Below are 9,902 nucleotides of genomic sequence, written 5' to 3'. Positions count from 1 at the left end.
ACGACTTCCCTGGAGCTGATCTTTTGTTTGCTCTCCCCAGAGCTGTTGAACTTATTCCAGAGGCCGACCCAAAACAACACCGGCGGAGGAAAAGTACTCGGGGCGATCTTCTGGTCCGACTTAGGAAGTGTACACACCACCCCCCGCACCCGAGTATTTGACAAACTAATGTCCAATCTCTGGATAATAAAGTTGAGCTCAAGGGGAGAGTTGCTTTTTCAGAGAGACATCAGGGATTGTAACATACTCTGCTTCACGGAAACATTGCTCTCTCGAGATAGACTGTCCGGCTCTGTAAACTCAGTTGTGTTCTCAGTACATCACGTTGACAGGAAAAAACATCTCTGGGAAGCAAGAGGGTTGAGGTATATGTTTTATGATTAACGACTTATGGTGTAACTGTGATAACATAATCGGACCACGATTCCATCTTGCTCCTCCCCTCCTATAGGCAGGAACTCAAACAGGAAGCACCCGTGGTATTCAACGCTGGTCTGATCAACCAGAATCCACGCTTCTAGATTGTTTTGATCACACGGACTGGGATATGTTCAGAGTAGCGTCAGAAAATAATATCGACACATATACCGATATGGTAAATTAGTTTATCAGGAAGTGCATAGGAGATGTTGTACCCACTGTGACTATTAAAATCAATACCAACCAGAAACCGTGGATAGATGGGAGCATTCGTGCAAAACTGAAAGCGCAAACCACCACATTTATCCAGAGCAAGAAGACTGGGAATATGGAAGAATACAAACAGTGTAGTTATTCCCTCCGCAAAGCAATCAAGCAGGCTAAATGTCGGTATAGGGACAAAGTTGAGTTGCATTTCAACGGCTCAGACACGAAACGTATGTTGCAGGGTCTACAGACAATCACAGATTATAAGAGGAAAACCAACCACATTGCGGACACCGACGTCTTGCTTCTGGACAGGCTGAACACCTTCTTCGCCCGTTTTGAGGATAATAAAGTGCCACTATCAAGGACTGTGGGCTTTCCTTCTCGGTGGCCGACGTGAGTAGAACATTTAAGCGTGTTAACCCTCGCAAGGCTGCCGGCCCAGGTGGTATCCTTAGCCGCGTCGTCAGAGCTGGTGTGTTTACAAATATATTTAATATATTCAATCTCTGTTGTCCCCACATGCTTCAAGATGGCCACCAATGTCCCTGTACCTAAGAAAGCAAAGGTAATTTAACTCAATGACTATCGCCCCGTAGTACTCACCTCTGTCATCATGAAGTGCTTTGAGAGACTAGTCAAGGATCATATCACCTCCACCTTTCCTGACACCCTTGTCCCACATCAATAGATCCACCACACTGCACACTGCCCTGTCCCATCTGGACAAGAGGCATATACAGTGCCTTGCGAAAGTATTCGGCCCCCTTGAACTTTGTGACCGTTTGCCACATTTCAGGCTTCAAACATAAAGATATAAAACTGTATTTTTTTGTGAAGAATCAACAACAAGTGGGACACAATCATGAAGTGGAACGACATTTATTGGATATTTCAAACTTTTTTAACAAATCAAAAACTGAAAAATTGGGCGTGCAAAATTATTCAGCCCCCTTAAGTTAATACTTTGTAGCGCCACCTTTTGCTGCGATTACAGCTGTAAGTCGCTTGGGGTATGTCTCTATCAGTTTTGCACATCGAGAGACTGAATTTTTTCCCCATTCCTCCTTGCAAAACAGCTCGAGCTCAGTGAGGTTGGATGGAGAGCATTTGTGAACAGCAGTTTTCAGTTCTTTCCACAGATTCTCGATTGGATTCAGGTCTGGACTTTGACTTGGCCATTCTAACACCTGGATATGTTTATTTTTGAACCATTCCATTGTAGAATTTTGCTTTATGTTTTGGATCATTGTCTTGTTGGAAGACAAATCTCCGTCCCAGTCTCAGGTCTCTCCATTCTTCCAGAATGGTCCTGTATTTGGCTCCATCCATCTTCCCATCAATTTTAACCATCTTCCCTGTCCCTGCTGAAGAAAAGCAGGCCCAAACCATGATGCTGCCACCACCATGTTTGACAGTGGGGGTGGAGTGTTCAGCTGTGTTGCTTTTACGCCAAACATAACGTTTTGCATTGTTGCCAAAAAGTTCAATTTTGGTTTCATCTGACCAGAGCACCTTCTTCCACATGTTTGGTGTGTCTCCCATGTGGCTTGTGGCAAACTTTAAATGACACATTTTATGGATATCTTTAAGAAATGGCTTTCTTCTTGCCACTCTTCCATAAAGGCCAGATTTGTGCAATATACGACTGATTGTTGTCCTATGGACAGAGTCTCCCACCTCAGCTGTAGATCTCTGCAGTTCATCCAGAGTGATCATGGGCCTCTTGGCTGCATCTCTGATCAGTCTTCTCCTTGTATGAGCTGAAAGTTTAGAGGGACGGCCAGGTCTTGGTAGATTTGCAGTGGTCAGATACTCCTTCCATTTCAATATTATTGCTTGCACAGTGCTCCTTGGGATGTTTAAAGCTTGGGAAATCTTTTTGTATCCAAATCCGGCTTTAAACTTCTTCACAACAGTATCTCGGACCTGCCTGGTGTGTTCCTTGTTCTTCATGATGCTCTCTGCGCTTTTAACGGACCGAACTTCTGGAGAGAGTTTGCTGCACTGAAAGTAAAGGGGCTGAATAATTTTGCACGCCCAATTTTTCAGTTTTTGATTTGTTAAAAAAGTTTGAAATATCCAATAAATGTCGTTCCACTTCATGATTGTGTCCCACTTGTTGTTGATTCTTCACAAAAAAATACAGTTTTATATCTTTATGTTTGAAGCCTGAAATGTGGCAAAAGGTCGCAAAGTTCAAGGGGACCGAATACTTTCGCAAGGCACTGTACCTATGTAAGAATGATGCTCATTGACTATAGCTCAGCATTCAACACCATAGTACGCTCCAAGCTCATCATCAAGCTCGAGGCCCTGGGTCTGAACCCCGCCCTATGCAACTGAGTCCAGGACTTCCTGACGTGTCGCCTCCAAGCACAAGAAATAGATGGCTGAAACACAGGAAATAGAGGGCTGAAACATAGGAAATCAATGGCTGAAAAGGAGAGATCCTCAGGTGGGCGGGTCATGTACATGGCTGCTTTCCAGGTGGGGATGCAATATCATTACCACATATCATTATCAAATTATCATTATCACACATCATTAGCATTCTAACACATCATTATCATGATCACGTATCATTATCACATTACCATTATCACATATCATTATCGCGATCACATAGCATTACAATGATCCTTATCGTGATCACATATCATTATCGATTTTCTATTTTCTATTTACCCAGTGCCAAATTGCATGCAGTTTGAAGGAAGCTGAATGTAGTTTTGCATTAGCGCTAGTGCTAGCTGTACAGGTAGACTTCTAGTCATTATGATATTGCTAGTTATATACTAAGTAGCAGTAGCGCAATGACTGGAAGTCTACCAGTAGAGCTAGCACTAACACGAATTAAAACTATCTTCGAACTGCTCGAAAAAACTCCCTTCAACATCCTTCAAACTGAGATCATCTGAGTTCATCTGACTATGGGTAAATAGAAAAATGGCTTTATTGCCAGAATCTCACACTATCCCTTTAAAGATTGGACTAAAGAAGTAATGAATGAAGGAATGAATGAAGGAAGGAAGGAAACTGGCCTTGTTGTCCCCCAGTAACCCTACATGTAGACACTTTGCCATCTTGTCATGATTAGTAACCACTTACAGATGAACTGTACCATACCACCAATTACCAACATGTCCCAATGATTTACTATGCATACTCTGTCACGTCTGCTCCCCCCCCCCAGCACTTGAGGGCGCCAGGCTGCCCTGCATCACACACTCCTATGATCCATTACGCTCACCTGCCTTCCCTCGTAACGTGCATCAGCGATATTGGACTCACCTGGACTCACTCATCACCTGTCATTACCTCCCCTATATTTGTCAGTTTCCCAGCTCTGTTGCCCGCTCCTGCATACATTTTTTTTGCCTTTGTTTTCTTTTTGCCTTTGTTTTCTGTTCCTGTCTCGTTCCATGTCCGTTCCGTATTGAATGTTTGACTCCCCGTACCTGCTTCGTCTCTCCAGCGTCAACTCATGTGACCTACTCCATTGTTTGTTGGTCATACAAGTTTTTGTCCTCAGGCCTTTTTTCTTCTTCTCTGTTGCTCCATAACCCAGATATCAGGTGAGGAAAGAAAGAAACAGTATACCTCAAAGATACACTCAGGAAGTGAGGTTGCATATCTTACCTGAGCGGATTAGTAGCTAGGACAGAAAACTACTGTTCAACACTGTACTTTTTTTCAATTCAATTAATCTAGGAGTCACTAAATTCATTCTCACAGCACCTTACAACAATGCTGCCAGCTCAAAAATCTATTGGTGAGTGACCAAGTTGAAGGTATACGATAGGACTTAAACCTTTCTGGTAGTCTGTCAGCAGCATCGATATAGAGCATCTCAAGCCAGCCAACATTTGTAATCAATAGCCTCGAGGTTAGAGAAGCAGCCCAGCAACCGGAGGGTTGTCGGTACGAATCCCACTGCTGACGGGGGGGAAATCTTGGGAAAGTCACTGGGTGCTTCACTTCGGCTGCTCCAGCCTCTTCAACCTTATGTGTGTGTTTACTGAAGGGGTTGGGGAAAAGCACAAGACACATTTTCATCTTGTATGGATTAATACAGTATTCTTCACTCAACACAAAACTTCCAACAACTAATTCACTGGACAAAGAACTTCCCTCTCCTGCAGGAACGCAACATTTTACCTCACGTCCGCCCTCTTAAAAAGTTGCTATCTAGTGTTTCATAATCCATTGAACGTACACATCAGAGACACGGTTGGAGTAGGACATGATCTGCTGTCCCTACAGAACATTCCCTAGTCCCCAAAGTACATTCTCTACTCCCTACAGAACATTCCCTACTCCCTACAGTACAGTCCCTACTCCCTACAGAACATTCCCTAGTCCCCAAAGTACATTCTCTACTCCCTACAGTACTTTCCCTACTCCCTACAGTACAGTCCCTACTACCTAAAGTACATTCCCTACTCCCTACAGAACATTCCCTACTCCCTACAGAACATTCCCTAGTCCCCAAAGTACATTCTCTAGTCCCCAAAGTACATTCTCTACTCCCTACAGTACTTTCCCTACTCCCTACAGTACAGTCCCTACTCCCTAAAGTACAGTCCCTACTCCCTAAAGTAGTCTCCACTCCCTACGTCACATTCCCTACTCACTACAGTACATTCCCTACTCCCTACAGCACATTCCCTAGTCCCTACATAACATTCCCTACTCACCACAGTACATTCCCTACTCCCTACATCACATTCCCTACTCACCACAGTACATTCCCTACTCACCACAGTACATTCCCTATTCCCTTCATCACATTCCCTACTCACTACAGTACATTCCCTACTCCCTACAGTACATTCCCTAGTCTCTACAGTACATTCCCTAGTCTCTACAGTACAGTCCCTACTCCCTACAGTACATTCCCTAGTCCCTATAGTACAGTCCCGACTCCATACAATACATGCCCCACTCCCTACAATACGTGCCCCACTCCCTACAATACATCCCCTACTCCCTACAGTACATTCCCTACTCCCTACAGTACATTCTCTAGTCCCTATAGTATAGTCCCTATTCCCTACATTACATTCTCCACTCCCTACAGTACATTCTCTACTCCCTACAATACATTCCCTAGTCTCTACAATACATTCCCAACTCCCTACATTACATTCCCTACTCCCTACATTACATTCCCTACTCCCTACATTACATTCCCTACTCCCTACATTACATTCCCAACTCCCTACATTACATTCCCTACTCCCTACATTACATTCCCTACTCCCTACATTACATTCCCTACTCCCTACATTACATTCCCAACTCCCTACATTACATTCCCTACTCCCTACATTACATTCCCTACTCCCTACATTACATTCCCTACTCCCTACATTACATTCCCAACTCCCTACATTACATTCCCTACTCCCTACAGTACATTCCCTACTCCCTACATTACATTCCCAACTCCCTACAGTACATTCCCTACTCCCTACATTACATTCCCTACTCCCTACAGTACATTCCCAACTCCGTATAGTACATTCCGTACTCCCTACAGTACATTCCCTAGTCACTACTGTACATTCCCTACTCCCTACAGTACATTCCCAACTCCGTATAGTACATTCCGTACTCCCTACAGTACATTCCCTAGTCACTACTGTACATTCCCTACTCCCTACAGTACATTCCCAACTCCGTATAGTACATTCCGTACTCCCTACAGTACATTCCCTAGTCACTACTGTACATTCCCTACTCCCTACAGTACAGTCCCTGCTCCCTACAGTACATTCCCTACTCCCTACAGTACATTCCCAACTCCGTATAGTACATTCCGTACTCCCTACAGTACATTCCCTAGTCACTACTGTACATTCCCTACTCCCTTCATCACATTCCCTACTCACTACAGTACATTCCCTACTCCCTACAGTACATTCCCTACTCCCTACAGTACATTCCCTAGTCTCTACAGTACATTCCCTAGTCTCTACAGTACAGTCCCTACTCCCTACAGTACATTCCCTAGTCCCTATAGTACAGTCCCGACTCCATACAATACATGCCCCACTCCCTACAATACGTGCCCCACTCCCTACAATACATCCCCTACTCCCTACAGTACATTCCCTACTCCCTACAGTACATTCTCTAGTCCCTATAGTATAGTCCCTATTCCCTACATTACATTCTCCACTCCCTACAGTACATTCTCTACTCCCTACAATACATTCCCTAGTCTCTACAATACATTCCCAACTCCCTACATTACATTCCCTACTCCCTACATTACATTCCCTACTCCCTACATTACATTCCCTACTCCCTACATTACATTCCCAACTCCCTACAGTACATTCCCTACTCCCTACATTACATTCCCTACTCCCTACAATACATTCCCTACTCCCTACATTACATTCCCTACTCCCTACATTACATTCCCTACTCCCTACATTACATTCCCTACTCCCTACAGTACATTCCCAACTCCGTATAGTACATTCCGTACTCCCTACAGTACATTCCCTAGTCACTACTGTACATTCCCTACTCCCTACAGTACATTCCCAACTCCGTATAGTACATTCCGTACTCCCTACAGTACATTCCCTAGTCACTACTGTACATTCCCTACTCCCTACAGTACATTCCCAACTCCGTATAGTACATTCCGTACTCCCTACAGTACATTCCCTAGTCACTACTGTACATTCCCTACTCCCTACAGTACATTCCCAACTCCGTATAGTACATTCTGTACTCCCTACAGTACATTCCCTAGTCACTACTGTACATTCCCTACTCCCTACAGTACAGTCCCTGCTCCCTACAGTACATTCCCTACAGGTTCATTCACCTCTAATCAGACGCCATGACTCATTGTAGAATCTTCCAATATGAGGTTAGGTTTAGTAAACTGAATAGAGAAACTAATTTCACTGTGTGACAAAGACCTGGTTTTCACATCAATACTGGTGGTGGATCTTAGCAACAGGAAATGAGAAGTGTTGTGTCGATTATAATTCATGGACATTTTTGTAGGGGTTGATATATTTTTTATTAGGGCAAATCAAGTGTGGCATTTGAAAGTGGAAATGACAAACTTTAGAAGGCTTTTAAAACCTTGAGTACACTACAGGTTTGCATTTCCTGCCGTGCAGGACAATTCTCAGCAACAACAGGGGGATCCTACATCTGCTTGTTTTCTTACGCTAATATATTTTCTTACGTGGTAGGTTCAGAAGTATTTGGATTTCTTTCAGAGCTATGAGCATGGCATGCCCTCGAAAAGATCCGTTAATATGACCTATGATGAGTTCTTTTGACTCACAGTTCACTTCTGACGAACTGACGTTCATGGTGTTATGATTGCAGCTCATTGGTTAGTCCTTGAGAGTCTATAGCCAGGAATTAACATGCACTTCATAAGTCTCTCCATTCATTTCCCACTTCCCACTGTGATACTGTGGTGAAAGGTACATTTTCTAGGACTTCATGTCCATAAATGCACCTATTAAACTAAAAGCCTATAGAAACAGCTCACTTCGGGATCCTTTATGATCCTACACCTCTAACTTACCCTGATGCAGCAACTGTATCTATCAACTCTGAAAGGCTCTGAAAGGCCACCACTTCTGTGGCCTCCTGGGAGGGGGGAACTTGGCCCCCAGCCCCGGCCCCGGTGCTACTTTTGGCCCCCATGTTTTCCCCTTGGCAGAGGTCCCCCACTGCTTCAGGATTGTATCACAGGTGCCATTTTTCCAATAGATTCATCACCTTTTCCTGTACCGTTGAATATACATCAGGGCACACCTCTCTCTCTGGAGAGCAGTGAAATCCTTCCCCTCCCCTCTTCCCTTCCTCCTTCTCTGCTGCTCCGAGACTGTCTAAAGGCATAAAGCACCTCCACTCCGATGACAGATGGGAAATGTGTATTGAGAGTTCTGCTTGGTGGAAAGCCCTTAAGGTAATGGGAAGCAGTATCTTAAAAAGCGCTCTAATGCACTTTTGAAAACACGTACAAAAAGTCTCCGAGGGGATGGCTATTAAAAGTTACGGGTTTGTGTGTCAGGCCTGAAATTAAATGAAGTAAAACAGCCTTTTTTTTGGCTTTACCAATGTTGAGTTTTTGAGTTTTGGGGAACACATGGGAGCAAATTTTAATTTAATTCATTTACACCCGGAGCTAACTTTGTTCTCTCCCCTGGCCACATTCTCAAGAATTAATCTGCAATTGTATTCACAGACAGTGATACTGTAGTCACTGCATTATTATTTCATAAGTAATTTATCCAAAAACTAGATTGCCTTTTTAATGCCATTTGTTTAGGGTTCTAAACTGAAAAGGTCGTCCTGTCACACTCCATGAAGTCCTACCACACTCTAATCAACCTACAAAGTCAAGGCACCACAATGGGATCCTTCATGAGTCTGATCAGCCTTTAATAACAGGGCAGTACGATGGGATACTTCATGACTAATCAGCCTTTAATAACAGGGCAGTGCGATGGGATACTTCATGACTCTAATCAGCCTTTAATAACAGGACAGTACAATGGGATACTTCATGACTAATCAGCCTTTAATAACAGGGCAGTACGATGGGATCCTTCATGACTAATCAACCTTTAATAACAGGGCAGTGCGATGGGATACTTCATGAGTCTGATCAGCCTTTAATAACAGGGCAGTACGATGGGATCCTTCATGACTCTAATCAGCCTTTAATAACAGGACAGTACGATGGGATACTTCATGACTCTAATCAGCCTTTAATAACAGGACAGTACGATGGGATACTTCATGACTCTAATCAGCCTTTAATAACAGGACAGTACGATGGGATACTTCATGACTCTAATCAGCCTTTAATAACAGGACAGTACGATGGGATCCTTCATGACTCTAATCAGCCTTCAATAACAGGACAGTACGATGGGATACTTCATGACTCTAATCAGCCTTCAATAACAGGGCAGTGCGATGGGATACTTCATGACTCTAATCAGCCTTTAATACAGGGCAGTACGATGGGATACTTCATGACTCTAATCAGCCTTTAATAACAGGGCAGTACGATGGGATACTTCATGACTCTAATCAGCCTTTAATAACAGGGCAGTACGATGGGATACTTCATGACTCTAATCAGCCTTTAATAACAGGGCAGTGCGATGGGATACTTCATGACTCTAATCCAGTGGTTCTCAAACCTCTCCCCGGGGACCCATCAGCTGTTCCATGTATTTCATCTATTCCAGAACTAGAACACCTGATTCAAC

General features: G+C 43.7%; 1 long non-coding RNA gene across 1 annotated transcript in view; it reads left to right on the top strand.

The window, feature by feature from the left end:
* The first annotated feature begins 4,035 nt into the window (after nucleotides 1-4,035).
* Nucleotides 4,036-9,902, top strand: part of LOC118938547 — a 31,646-nt gene continuing 25,779 nt past the window's right edge. Inside the window, exon 1 of the long non-coding RNA XR_005035759.1 lies at nucleotides 4,036-4,205. This is a non-coding gene — a long non-coding RNA (uncharacterized LOC118938547). The remainder of the gene's footprint in view (nucleotides 4,206-9,902) is intronic.

Source organism: Oncorhynchus mykiss, chromosome 13 (assembly GCF_013265735.2).
Source record: "Oncorhynchus mykiss isolate Arlee chromosome 13, USDA_OmykA_1.1, whole genome shotgun sequence".
Classification (NCBI taxonomy): Eukaryota; Metazoa; Chordata; class Actinopteri; order Salmoniformes; family Salmonidae; genus Oncorhynchus; species Oncorhynchus mykiss.
This window is presented reverse-complemented; position numbering and strand designations above follow the sequence as displayed.